The 14,537-nt window shown below is 37.6% G+C and overlaps 2 long non-coding RNA genes across 2 annotated transcripts; both read right to left on the bottom strand.

Moving 5' to 3' along the window:
* Window positions 1-8,024: 8,024 nt before the first annotated feature.
* On the bottom strand, window positions 8,025-9,270 carry LOC145908022 (uncharacterized). Its single transcript, XR_014402919.1, has 3 exons — window positions 9,129-9,270; window positions 8,665-8,846; window positions 8,025-8,233 (listed from the first exon to the last, which is right to left on the bottom strand). It is a non-coding gene; the product is annotated as an uncharacterized LOC145908022 (long non-coding RNA).
* A 2,309-nt stretch (window positions 9,271-11,579) lies between these two features.
* Window positions 11,580-12,940, bottom strand: LOC145908018 (uncharacterized). The gene is made up of 3 exons (XR_014402915.1): window positions 12,818-12,940; window positions 12,456-12,589; window positions 11,580-11,954 (listed from the first exon to the last, which is right to left on the bottom strand). It is a non-coding gene; the product is annotated as an uncharacterized LOC145908018 (long non-coding RNA).
* Window positions 12,941-14,537: the final 1,597 nt, after the last annotated feature.

The following is a 14,537-nucleotide window of genomic DNA, read 5'->3' as shown; positions in this document are numbered from 1 at the left end:
TGTAAAAAAGGTGGCTGATCAGGCAAGTAGTGTTCGAAAAATATTTTGGCAAGTAGGTGCAGAAATATATGAGCTGTAATGTTAACCTTCAAAGCAGTTTACGTTTATATTTGCTTTGCGTCCATATTCAAGGTTTCTCATGGTATGTCTTCCAACGTTTGAAATCGATGATTAAATTTTTCAATTACTATTTAGACTTGCACTTCAAACTTAAAAAATGGCAAGACATTTAGAAAGCTATCACTCGTTTAAACCTATAAACTAATATTCGACGTAATAAACCTACGCAATACGAAGGACTGGTTCCTTAATTTGGTCAGAATTTAAAGGATTAAAAGTTAATAATCTGAAACGTTCTGCTTTATATCATTAACGCAATATGAAGTGTTCCTAACACACATTTACTAAAGCACCAAACCATGAGCATTTTATCAACTATTACAGTTGACGTCAAACTTCTAGGATATGTGATACCTCATCTTGTAAGTGGACCTGGGAAAGCTGCTCACGAACATATAATGGAATCCAATATTCTCGTATGACAGGATGGAGTGGAGTGTGGAGTTTGTAATTGGGCCCAAGTCACAATCATTGTTGTTACACAATCAAGTAAAGTCGTTATCTACATGTTGGTGTCTAACAAGAAAGGGTATTGACAGACAAAACAAGGGGATTTGATTAGTGACAAACATTGTAGCCTACGATGCAAGCGATAGTTGTCAATATATAATGTTTAATATTCTACACGTGGTGTGGACGTAATGACTATACTCAGCAATTGTTGAACTATTTTGTTAAGCAATGGCAATCCTCTGCAAGTTTATCGTTGTGTAGAAGTCTGCTATACATTTGTGTTCCAGTCGACAGTGTTTGGAGCTCTTGGAATAGTTGGGGACAATGCTCCAAGACCTGTGGATGGGGAACACAGACATGGACCCGTATTAGAACCCAATCCTTTTCTTGCGGAGGCAGATATTGCACTGAATCTTGAGATTCGTTGCAAAGCTGTAAAATGAGCTGCTGTCCAGTCGTATGTGTGGCGTGCTTCGTTCAGCGTTGGAACATGCTCAACAAGATGCGGCGGAGAACAAATCTATGACATCGCATGAAATTGGCACAGGAATCCTGTAAGGTTTATTCTTTTGGCTTTGCAATACTCGTCCGTGTCCCATAGATTGTAGATTTGGTTTATGGGGTGAGATTGGTAGTAAACCTCAACAGTGCTGCCCAACCGTAAACGCACATCACCCTCATGACATTGGCCAAAAATTAACAAAGCAAAACGTAGTTCTTACATTGCCATCTAATAACACGGAACATTCGTTCTAATGTGGTCACAGAAAGCACCTAAATTTGTGGAATCCAAGCGCTGGAGGTTGTGGGAGAAAACCTGTCAGATATATCATATTTTACGCTCTGTTGCAAAATTGCCGACATATTGTCAAAAATAAACCGATCGCATGATGGAGCTATAGCTCTATGGATACGTAAATGATCAACAATTGCAGACCATTAACATCGGGTTAGCGCCCGACCCATATACGCAGAAGGAAACCTGATCGGGATTCGTGGCCAGGATATCCTGTGTCCCTGTACGATGAGAAAAATATATATCAAGGCCGCTTTTTCATACATCACAAACTTTCCTAAACTGCGATGTCTCAAAAACCACTGCACACATGGACGTTATGGTTTGCAAACTTTAGGGCATTTTTTTGAGAACTCGCTCTAAACAGTTGTCATTGTTTTTCGGAAAAAAGTTCATAGTTTTACAGCAGCGTACTATGTTTCAACTTTTCGTGGGCAACCAACCTTTGAGTAGATAAAAACATTTTCCTTAAAATTGTTACATTTCCAGCATATTTATTATCGAGTTTAACTTCATCACAATGCATTAAGATTAAAACTGTTTCACGGCGATATATGAACTGTAAAATGAGAGCGCTGAAATTTCGTTACAATCAGTTGGATGCTCATAAAATATCCATTTTTTGAGAATTAGACCACATCCTGCGCAGAGTTCGAGTTTGTCAATTTACTTTATAGATTTTTATAAACTAAAATCGATGGACTGATAATGGCACGCTTAATTAGATGATAAATCATAAAAGATGCAATGATGAAAAAAATGAGGGTCTTTCCAGGTTATGATTTAAAGTTCGGACTTCACATCACTCCTCCTGTGGTATTACGTGGTCCTCCCCCACCTCCACCACCTCCACCACCTCCACCACCTCCACCACCTCCACCACCTCCACCACCTCCACCACCTCCACCACCTCCACCACCTCCACCACCTCCACCACATCCACCACCTCGACCACCTCCACCACATCCACCACCTCCACCATCTGCAAAGTCACCACAAAGTGAAATGGTCTGTATCGCGAAAATATCAACAAACCAACATGGTTTGGTAATCACATTGATCAATTTCATCAATTCTACTCAAGAACAAATAAGGAGAAACCGGTTCTTTATGTCATTACCTGAACAACCGTGGGTGTTACATGATCTCGGGCTCGGCAAGCTGCAGGAACCGCACCGTCCCTTTCTCCGAGTAATTGTTGGAGGTTGCGTTCCACCTCCACAAGGTCGTGAGCAGCTTGCCCACCTCCATTGACAAGGAGTGGTACATTCCCGTCTTCTTCGTCTATTCCGAAACAACCTGCAAATGAACATTTTGCTGAAGTTCGTATTTCTATTTGACGGCAGATTTACAGAAACATCATTAACCTCACTCCGCACAACTACAAAATCAGGTAATTAAGTTCGATGTATATGCCAGTAACAAGCAAACTTTCTTCATCCGGTTTATTTACGCTGATTGCAAGCGCCTTTAGGAGAGTACAACTTAGAATCCCTAATGTGGTTTTTATTTGCATCTATACATATTAAAACAATGTACAAATAAAATCAATACAATTTTGGATGTACTTACCATGACGATGTCCCGTGAATAATTACAAGCAAACATAGGCAAACGCAAAGAGTTCTCAACATAACTTTTGCTGCTTGTAATTTGTGATAAGTCTTGCTCAAACACATGAACTAACCACCAACTTGCCCGCGTTAGTTTTTAAAAGAGTTTAAACAATGAGTCATAATTCCTTCGAATCTTCTTTGCCAAAGAAAAGACGGAATTTGAGTCATGAATTACAATTCAAATGAAGCCAAACATATGACACACGTCTGGAAACAACGACGCCTTGAACATGTCACGAACCAAGTCCTGCACAAGTCACGAGCCAAGTTGTACGCAAAATTCTGGATGTTATTAAATTGAATGCAACCACATTTTAGGGAATTTTACCGCTTTTGTTACATAATATCTTTAGGCGTTGTCGATATTTAATTTGGTTGGATTTGTGAAGGTAGAAAGTGGTTTGGATCCATTTGTTGATGCCATGTCCCATTCTCAAAAATTTATTTGTGTGATCAAATGTTTCGTTTACTGCTTAGAAACTTTACGAAAATAAAGTGTATACGAAAAATAAAGTGTATATAGTTGTATAAGACACTCAGGAAGTCTCGTCGGATGGTGGACGAAACGTCGGTTACAATAGTAATAATAACGTTATTTTTGTTCACGTAAAGCGGCAAACCAAAGTCATCCATTAAAACACAAGAAATTTCTTTTTATAGGTTTTAGTCCCCACACTTGTCTGCACACTCGGATTAAAATTACTTGAGATATCATTGCTTTCACTGTTTGACCGGAGGCATTTGTCCACTAGTTTGAAACTTTTCCGACTTAAAAAGGCAGCAAAAAATATAGTTTGGTTTGCGCAATAAGTTTGCAATTCGGTGTCGGCCCCAAGCATTTTCTACGCCACGGTAACGAAAGAAATCCAGCAGATTTTATTTTATAAGAAATCAAAGCTACGTAAAATCGAGCAGAATGAAAATCGAAAGATTAGAAACTTGTATATTTTCTTCTCCAAAAAGTCAACAAGATGGTAAGATGTCAAAACTCCTTTGCATATATACTTGTTTGCGATGGATAAATCACATTTCAACAAAAACTTAAATATATTATGTAGCTTGTTGGGAAATTAAAAACTTGTTTAGTGACTTTTTGGCATCTTAACTTCTTCTGACTTTAGTCTTTTAGTGTCCGTTGGCAACGAGGGCATGCTGGCACCAAAACGCCGTCTTGTGAACAGGAACGCGAACTTAATTAAATTTTACTTCCTTGAAGATATCACTCGCGAATGCTCGTGCAAATAGAGTTGCTTAACATACAGTCTCTTATCAAAACCGTTCACCAGCAAGTACCATATATATATACAAAATTTACCACAAGTTCCAACTTCAAATTATTTCAACTTTATCGCAAGTGACACTTAACGTTGAACGATATCCCTAAATTTGTTTTTGGTTTTAGTGAACTGCACTGTATCGGATTAAGAAAACTGGAGCACTTGTCCACAAACATGTGGTGTGACGAACAACAAAGTCAGGAACAGATCAGTGATCACTAATAACACGTGTGGAGTGGAGGATTGTCCTATCCTGCAGGAATACAGAGTTGTAAAGTGATTTGTTACAATGGAGCCACTGCGAATGCTACAGGTTGTTTATGCCAACCAGGGTGGAGCGGTCTGTGTTGTGATCAAGGTACATATTTTCTGTAGCAAAATCGTATCTCCTTAGCCATTTCTTGGTGGTTATCAACAGTGAAATACAAAAACGTCACTGTTTGCTTTTCCAGACGTTGACGAGTGCACCCAACAAGGAAGTAGTTCATGCCCCTTGAATTCAGTCTGTTCCAACACACGTTATAGATGTGATTGCGACCCAGGCTTCAATAAAAACAGCAACATGGAATGAGGAAGTAGGTTTTTGGCTCGTGTTGCATTTCATTGTGAAAAACACCGAAACTTTTTGAAAAAATATGTTTACTTCCAAATTAGTTATTTAATGTTTAAGCATTCACTATGTGGCTTGTTCATAGCGTCCATGCAATAAAACTTTAGTTTAACAAACACATTTGTCTTGAACAACCACAAATTCAAAAAAGTATGATACAGATGTAGATAAATGCACAAACCATATTTCAAATTGCCACCAAAACGGTCGGAACAGTCTGCTCAGGTGTGCCACTGGTCCTTCCTTCAATGAATACAAAACCCTTACAAAATGTTTACAGCAATTTTGAGTTAGACGACAAAAAAGAGCAAGAATTCACAATATAAGTTCCTTATTTTTAATTGTAGGTCACCACAGATAATGATACTAGTTCAAAATTATATATTTTATTCGTGCAGATATTAACGAGTGTGAAGTAAACACTGCTACCTGCCCAGACAACACCATATGTGTCAACACTAAAGGAAATTATTCATGTCCATGTCTAACTGGCTTCGTGTCTCAATTGGGGCTTTTTTCTCGTTCGTACTGACAAAATAGTGATCGTTCATGGTCGGTATGAAAAATACAGTTCAACTTTTTCAATGATGTAAATAATTTAACAATCTTGGACGCTGTTTTGACAGCCCCAAAGTAATAGCTAAAATCGCTAAGTTAAGCATTTGTAAAGAAATTGCATACATTATTTCAGAAATATTTGCTCGCTCCATTTTGTGGAACAGATGTTAACGAGTGCCAGCAAGAAAATGCCAGGTGCGCTGTCAACGCAACTTGCGAAAATAACGTAGGTTCGCAAAAATGCTTTTCGTCGTTTTGTCTATTTCGTCGTCGGAAAATGTAACCCAGAGAACTCTAGAAGAACCTCAGGCAAGCTCTGGAAATGTTTCTTTGGAAAAAGGGTGGCTCATCAATCACCTAGCTAGACCAAGTAGTGTTCCAAGAATATTTTGGCAAGTCGGAGTAGAAATATATGAACAGTAATGCTAAATTTCAAAGCAGTTTACGTTTACATTTGCTTTCCTTCCTTTATTCAAGGTTTTTCATGGTAAGTCTTCAATCGTTTGAAGTCGATGATTAAAAACTTACGTGGAAGTTTGACAAATTTTTCAATGATTATTTACACTTCAAACGTTAAAAATGGCAAGACATTTAGAACGCTATGCTATTACACGTTTAAACCTATAAACTAAAAATCGATACAATAAACCTAGGAAGGACTTGTTCCTTAATTTTGCCAGAATCTATACCTGTACTGAGCATTGTCTTCCCACCTGCAATACCAACCTACATCAGGATCATAAGTTAATAATCTAGAAAGGTTCTACTTTATACTATAAACGCAATATGAAGTGATGCTAACACAAATTTACTAAAGCACCAAACCATGAGCATTTCATCAACTATTACAGGTGGCTTCAAACTTCTGGGATATGTGATACCTCATCATGTGAATGGGATTGGTAAAGCTGTTCACGAACGTGTAATTGAATCCAATATCTCGTATGACAAGGAGGACTGGAGCGTGGAGTTTGTAAATTGCCGGGCCCGAGTCACAATCATGGTTGTTGCACGATCAAGAAAAATCGTTATCGACATGTTGGTGTCTAACAAGAAACGGTATTGAAGACAAAACAAGTGGATTTGATTAGTGGCAAACATTGTAGCCTACGATGTAGGGATAGTTGTCTATATATGATGATTAATATTCTACACGTGGTGTGGACGTAATGACTATACTCAGCATTTGTTGAACTATTTTCTTAAACAATGGCAATCCTCTGTAGGTTTATCGTTGTCTAGAAGTCTGTGCGGATAGGGAACACAGACATGAACCCGTATTAGATCCCAATCCTTTTCTTGCGGAGGCAGATATTGCACAGGATCTTGGGATTCGTCGCAAAGCTGTAAAATGAGCTGCTGTCCAGTCGACTGCGTGGCGTTCTTTGTTCAGCGTTGGAGCATGCTCATTAAGTTGCATCGGAGAACACAGCTATGACATCGAATGAAAATGACATAGGAATCCTGTAGGGGCTATTGTTTTGGCCATGTTCCTATTATTCGTGCAATACACGTCCGGGTCCTATAGATTGAAGATTTGGTTTATGGGGTGAGATTGATAGTTGTTCAGCAGCCTGTAGTGGTGGAAAGAAATGAAGAAAAAAAGGATGCGGCTGTCAAAACTGCAGCAAAAAATGCCCAAAAAATTGCAAACTTGACGCAAAATTGCCAAAAAATTGCAAATTTAATATGTGAGGTACATATGGTTTTGATCCAGTTGTTGATGCCACAATGACCCATCCAAACAAAAAGAGATGTTGTACAAAGAAATTCAAGAACCTGAGGCAGGGAAAATACATCAGCAGAGCAGCCCAACCTCAAGCGCACCTCACCCTCATGACATTGGCCAAAAACTTATCAAAGCAAAACGTAGTTCTCACATTGCTATCTAATAACACGATACATTCGTTCTAATGTGGTCACAGCAAGCACCTAAACTTGTGGAAATCCAAGCGCTGGAGGTTGTGGGAGAAAACCTGTCAGACATATCATATTTTTAGCTCTGATGCAAAATTGCCGACATAGTGTCAAAAATAAACCGACCGCATGGAGGAGCTATAGCTCTATGGTATGTAAAAGATCAACGGTCGTAGACCATTAACATCGGTTAAGTGCACGACCCATATACGTAGAAGGAAACCTGATCGGGATTCGTGACCAGGATATCCTGGGTTCCGGTACGATGTGAAATATTTATATTATGTCCGCTTTTTTATACTCAACAAATTATCCTAAACTGCGAAGTCTCAAAAACCACTGCACATTTGAACGTTGGTTTGCGAACTTTAGGGCATTTTTTGCTAACTCGCTCTATACAGTTGTCATTGTTTTTCGGAAAAAGTTCATAGTTCCAAAGCAGCGTACTATGTTTCAACCTTTCTTGGGCAACCAATCTTTTAGATAAAATTCTCCGTAAAAATTGTTACATTTTCAGCGAATTTATTACCGAGTTTAACCTCATCACAATGAATTACGATTAAAATTGTGTCACGGCGATATATGAACTGTGAAATGATAGAGCTCAAATTTTGTTACAATAAGTTACGTTTATATAATATCAATCTTCTGAGCATTAGACAACAGCCTGCGCAGAGTTTGAATTGGTCAATTAACTTAATAAGATTTTAAAAACAAAAATCGATTGATTGATAATGGCACGCTTCATTAAAATGTATTGATAGATGATCAATCGTATGAGATGCAATGATGAAAACAAATTTAGGGTCTTTCCGGGTTGTCATTTAAACGCCAGATTTCACATTACCATTCTCTAGCAGTAGGTCAAGTAAGTCAGGCGAAAGTTCTGAAAAGAAAGTCGTGAGTTTACTCACAAGGAAACACTGAGTTTGTTTTCAGTTGAATCTAAACAATATTAAGTTCTGTTACGTTGCCATAGTGTGTTCTTCTGTTATTCGTCTCCGGAAGTTCCCACTTAGTTTGGTACCTAACGGCACCATGTCCACTGCAAAGTCACCACAAAGTGAAATAGTCTGGCCAGTTAGCGACAAGACTATTGTCAGTCACCAGCTGCACTGATGTGAACTGATACGTCGTGACAATGCGATCCACAGACTACAGCTAATATCTGTATTGCTGTATAACTTATTCGCGAAAGTACCAATACAACAATATGGATTGGTAAACGCAATGATCAGTTTCATCAATTAAAAACAAACAAAACCGTATTTTCTACTGAACAGTAAATCAGGAGAAATCTGTTCTTTATTTCATTACCTGGACAACTCTGGTTGTTGCATGATCTCGGGCTCGGCAATCTGCAGGAACCGCACTCTCCACTACGTCGAGTTACTTTTGGGGATTGCCATCCACCTCCACAAGGTCGTGAGCAGCTTGGCCAGCTCCATAGACAGGAAGTGGTATCACATTCCGGTATTTTTCCTCTTCTCGACAGAAGCCTGCAAATGTACGTTTTGCTGAAATTTGCATTTCTATTTGAAGACAAAATTCGATGTACAGAAACATCATTAACCTCACTCCGCACAACTACAAAATTACGTAATTGAGTTCGATATTTATGCCAGTAACAACCAAACTTTCCTCATCCGGTTTATTTACGCTAATCATAAGCGGCTTTAGGAGAGTACAACTTATAAAACCCAGAGCTGATTTTATTTGCATCTATCCGTAGGGTTAAAACAATGTACAAATAATACCAATAAAATTTTGTATGTGCTTACCATGCCGATGTCCCGTGAATAATTACAAGCAAACATAGACAAAAGCAAAGAGTTCTCCACATAACTTTCGCTGCTTGTAATTTGTGAAAAGTCTTGCTAAAGCACATTAACTAACCTCCAACTTGCCCGCGTTGGTTTTTTTAGTGTTTCAACAATGAGTCACAATTTCTTCGCATCTACTTTGTCAAAGAAAGAAGACGGAATTTGAGTTATGAATTGCGACACAAATGAAGCCAAACAAATGACACATCTCAGGAAACCACGACGCTTTGAATTTTTCAGGCAACGTGTCACGAACCAAGTTCTACGCAAGTCATGAACCAAGTTCTGCACAAAATTCTAGATGTTATTTAATTGAATGAAACCACATTTTAGGCATTTTTACCGCTTTTGTTACATAATATGTTTAGGCGTTGGTTGATATTTAATTTGCTTTCTATTGTGAAGGTAGGAAGACGTTTGGATCCACTTGTTGATGCCATCAATGATCCAGTCTAACGAATTCATTTCTGTGGTCAAAACCACCAACTTGCCCGCGTTAGTTTTTAAAGAGTTTCAACGATGAGTCACAATTTCTTCGAATGCTCTCTGTCAAAGAAAAAACACGGAATTTGAGTGATGAATTGCAACTCAAATGAAGCCAAACAAATGACACATCTCAGGAAACCACGACGCTTTGAATTTTTCAGGCAACGTGTCACGAACCAAGTTCTGCACAAAATTCTGGGAAGGTAATTATTCTTTCTTTGGTCACGTTGCAAAGTCCTTGCAGACTCCAAAATCGTGTAGATAATGGCTTACACACAGCGGTTAATCTAGCGCCCAACAGGATATGTTAAAACAGCCAAATGGGTGAACAAAAATGGGTAAATTTCTGCTATGTGTGTTTGTGTTATTTATCGCAAGGTGTCGCCCCGGTAGCAGAACAAAATATTAGTGCTGGTGATTCGTGCAATTTACATCACTCATGTTTGAGAGTTACAACAAGTTTTTGCTGTTAAAAGAAAAATATATGCATCTTTTATGCTGCTCTTGATCACGAATACCTGAGTTATGCAACGGAACACCCTAAGTCCGCCAACCATAGGTCCGCCAACATACCACTATATTGGATATTGATCATTCTCAATCGACTTTAAACAACACAGCATAAAAAAGCGATAGAAAAACTTCATGCAGATCGAATAGTTGAAGATTACATTGCAGAGTTGCGGTCGGTCGCACGGTATGACTCGCACGACGTCGAAGATTCAAAGAAATCACCAAAGAACATCATCTTGCTTGGTATCAATCCAGAATGAAAGTTACTGTAATGTCATGTCTACGTAAATGTTCCTCGTCTGGCAAGAAGTTAAGCCAAAACGTGAGTAGAGACAATTTGAACTGATGTAACATGAAAGGTCGAACAAATGTCACTGTCTTCTGTTCTACTTGCCATGCGAATTTAACACTGAATCAAAAATGTATGAATACGTGATGAAACATCAAAGGACAATAATCTAAGACTCTGGTGACAATATATATTAAAACATCCAACTGAATCTTTCTGATGAATCTAAACGTTTTTCAGGTAATATATATATATACCTTAACCTGGAAAATATAGTCTTTAAGTAAGTATCGGAATTGCCAAATAGTCTTATGGGCAACAAAGACCTTTTTTCGATCATATTTTTACATAAACTGTGGTGAAAGCAAAGGCAGAACACACTTCGTATATCTAGCGTTATGAAACTTTGCAGGATGGAGGTTAAATCTAAAGTGTCGAAAGCAAGGCATGGAATTGGTCTATTTCGTCCCAATATCACCTTTATGTGCACGGGTCGACAAAACTAATAGTAAATAAGTCTATAGTAAATAAGTTTCAGGTATTAATCCCAAGAACAACGCAGTTAATGCCTTTTATACACTATTTGCGCCTTAATCAACATTTTCTATCGCAAAGTGACACTTCGTTTATTTGTGATATGCTCAATAAGTTCAACTGCATTTCATTCCCGCTGTCAGTCGAATATGACCCGCCAGTCGTACTCATGATCAGAGCACGTGGGAAGATTTAAAATATGTCGATGCGGGGCCCTATTTAGGGATCACCCAAGTTGACAATGCTTTGCGGTTGTGGGCGGTTTGTAACGCAATAATAACGATTTTTGGGGGTGATATTTTAGCAAACGTAAAGTAAACCAAAGAGCAATTAATGTTCATTTTTATCATGCCATTTAAAGTCATATGCTTGAAATTATTAAGTCATCGAATAGTGGTAACATTTCTGAGGGACTGATCTCTCAAACTAATAACGCAAATATAGATATATTTCAAAAACAGATTTAAATTTGGTTTGCAATTGCTTCACTGACGTATAAACGCCTGTGGTTAAATGAAAAAGTAGACTGCATGGTTTGATGATGGCTTATAACTTGACAAAAGAACAGTTGTTGTATTTGCGTGAGCGAAAAAATCCCAAAACACTTTTACATATAGTACAAGCGTTATTGTCTCATACTGTGTGACTAGAATGATGCTGCCAACAGTTTAATAATGGTGTAACGTAATCACAAAGAATCACATATGTTTATGAAATGTGAAACATTCAGTGAGATGAAGAAATTTTTATTACAATCGTTTACTTGAAAAAAAACTGCTGAGAAATGTAACTGATTTTTCATGTTTATTGCTTAGAGTTCAATTAATAATCCTTCCTAAACATGGGTACAGAATGGCACGATAATTTTAGCACAACATCAAAATGTTTAAATGCATGAATGATGAAGGGGTGTTGTATCAAGAACATTCTGGGAAGGACATTTGAACGTCAGCCTTGAGATGCTGCAAAGAAAATTCGATGTGTTTAATGAAACACCAGATGTTTTGGTCGACATAGTCTTGTCAATAATGTATTGTACGAAGTTATGTTTTTGGAAATGCATCATCACACAATTTTGCACACTTGTCTATTCCTTAGAAAAATGAAGTTCAAAATGTACTTCAATTCCGTTTCATGTTCACGTGCTAATCTATTGCAAGACAAATGTTGTTCTATAGGTGAGAGAGTTTGGAAATCCGATACATAAAGATTAGTTAAAGCATGGACTTTTGTGCTTCATGTTGTTTAGTAACCTTGTGTGTCCAATCGCTTCTACATGTAAGCGTAGTCACAGGAATGAACAAAAATCAAAGCTGGAAATCGTTTGTAACTAAAAGATACAAGATGTACCAAGCAGTATCTATGATGATCTATTATATTGTATTGTATGGTCGATCATACATCAAACCGCTGTAAAGTCTGTTATGTTCTATGAATCATGACCAGTAACCATTGGTTCATACCAATGCAGGCAAAGCCGTTCCCAGTGTACCCTTGATTGCATAAACAATAGTAATTTCCTTCCTTTTCATAGCACTGTGCATAAGAGTGGCACAGATTTCCTCTTTTGACGCACTCATTCACATCTGGAACCAAACTTTACAGCCGGCGAAACCGTTAGCAATTCAAAAGTCGTAAAATCGATTAGGTATAACCAACAAATGATTTTAATTGTTTCTCGTAATTTTAAACGAAAATTAAACAGACTAAATCGTTACATGAACAAAAATTGTTTCGATTTTGCCTTTTGATCATTTATTAATGAAAAAAATTATTTTATATCAGGTCATCAAATTTAATCAAAGCAAAGGCTCTAAAAACATACCTTGCCAACCCACCATGAAGAAGAACCAGCATACAAATGCAAACGCAGACCGATCTTAAATTCAGCATAGTTATTGATTGTAAATGTCCACGTAAGGTATTTCGTCTTCGGCAAATGTATGAATCACAACAAAGCAGTCCCCATTTAAAGCTTTTTATCGGTTAGCCAGATTTGATCAAATCAAGATTTTTACACACAAAATAGTGAAGTTGAAATCGTGCTTAAACGTGACGCACACCAGGCGACAGGAAAGCCAATTAATCTTCCTTTGGTCACGTTGCAAGGTCTTTCTTAGACACCAAAATCGTGCAGATAATTTACCTGGAAATCGTGTATCAAGCTTGTGTAAGGGTAACCTTAAGTATTTTGTTTTGGTTTTATTTAACAGTATTTGTTTTTTTTCACTTGACAACAAACGAAAAAAATAATGGGTTAATGATTCCATTTTTGTGATATAAAGTAAGAGGTAGACATTATTACGATAATTGCATTAGAATTGGGAATAATTGCGAGACTCGATTTTTAAACACAGTTTTTTACAGTTTCTGTTTCCACAATATTTTGCCGATTAGAAAACGGAATGCTACTGAGAAATGTCTAAGCGGACAATCTTTTGTTGCGATGGCGAGTGTTAATCAACGTTTATTGCGTATTACTATTCGTCTCAATATTTGTATTAATCTGTCCAGTGCACCGTAATAACCTATGTACAGACAATTGAACGTTGCTCGTGACCAGTGACTTTTTTGGAGGAATGCGACAAGGTCGGTTCCAAGAACATGCATGGCCCCAGTCTGTCCCGAAGCTTTTACACGACGTGCAGTAAGAATTTGAAATGACAATGAAGTCACCAAAACGTGAAATGGAGTTTGTTTCGAAAATTAAAACGTGAACTGTCACAAATTGAACTAATGTGAACTAACAGTCAAAACCACAAAACGGACACATCTGCATTATCACTGCCATTGCATATTGCATCAATATTTACAAATGCTTCATAATGCACCAACGAAAATGTTTCAAAAACATCTCGGAAATACATCGGTTCTGAAACCTCCATTCCTCTACAGTAAGTTAGACGATGGTTATTAAAAGGAATTAATGTTTTTAAACACAAGGAAACACTAGGTCTGTTTTTGGTTGAATCAAGAGTGAACAAAAATATAAGTTTGCCGTTTGTGCTGTAGTGGGAATTGCTAACCAATACCGGATTAACCAATCGGCAATAAGCACGGAGCATGCCTCAGGGAAGATCAAAACCCAAGAGCACCTAAAAAACTTTAAAACGTTAGTTCAGCATTCTACAGTGCGTTGAAGAAATATTCATTTACAACCTGGAATTCTAAACCATATGAGTTGACGGACTTGTTCTTTAATGCTTTATGTTCTTGGACAACAAAAGTAAGTGAATATTATATTTCATATTTTGAGACCCGATTTTGTAGCACGTGCCATAATGAATGCCAAAAACGTGAGGCATCTCTGGTCACAAAACTTAAACATGTTTCTTCACGATGAAATTGCTTCCAAGACACTAAGGAGTTGCACACCAAATATCAAAATTTAGGCTTCTTAAGCTACATAATTTATTTAGCTTTCTTAATCCAAATATGCAGCAGCCATATGTGCAATACAAGGCTTGATACGTAATTCTCAGAGTTAAAAAAGCTGCACAAAAATTCAAATTTTCAGCCTAAACAAATGAATGCACTATCTTTTT

The sequence above is a fragment of the Ascidia mentula genome, chromosome 7 (assembly GCF_947561715.1).
Source record: "Ascidia mentula chromosome 7, kaAscMent1.1, whole genome shotgun sequence".
Taxonomy (NCBI): Eukaryota; Metazoa; Chordata; class Ascidiacea; order Phlebobranchia; family Ascidiidae; genus Ascidia; species Ascidia mentula.
Note: the sequence above shows the minus strand (reverse complement) of the source record. Positions and strands in the feature narration are given on the sequence as shown.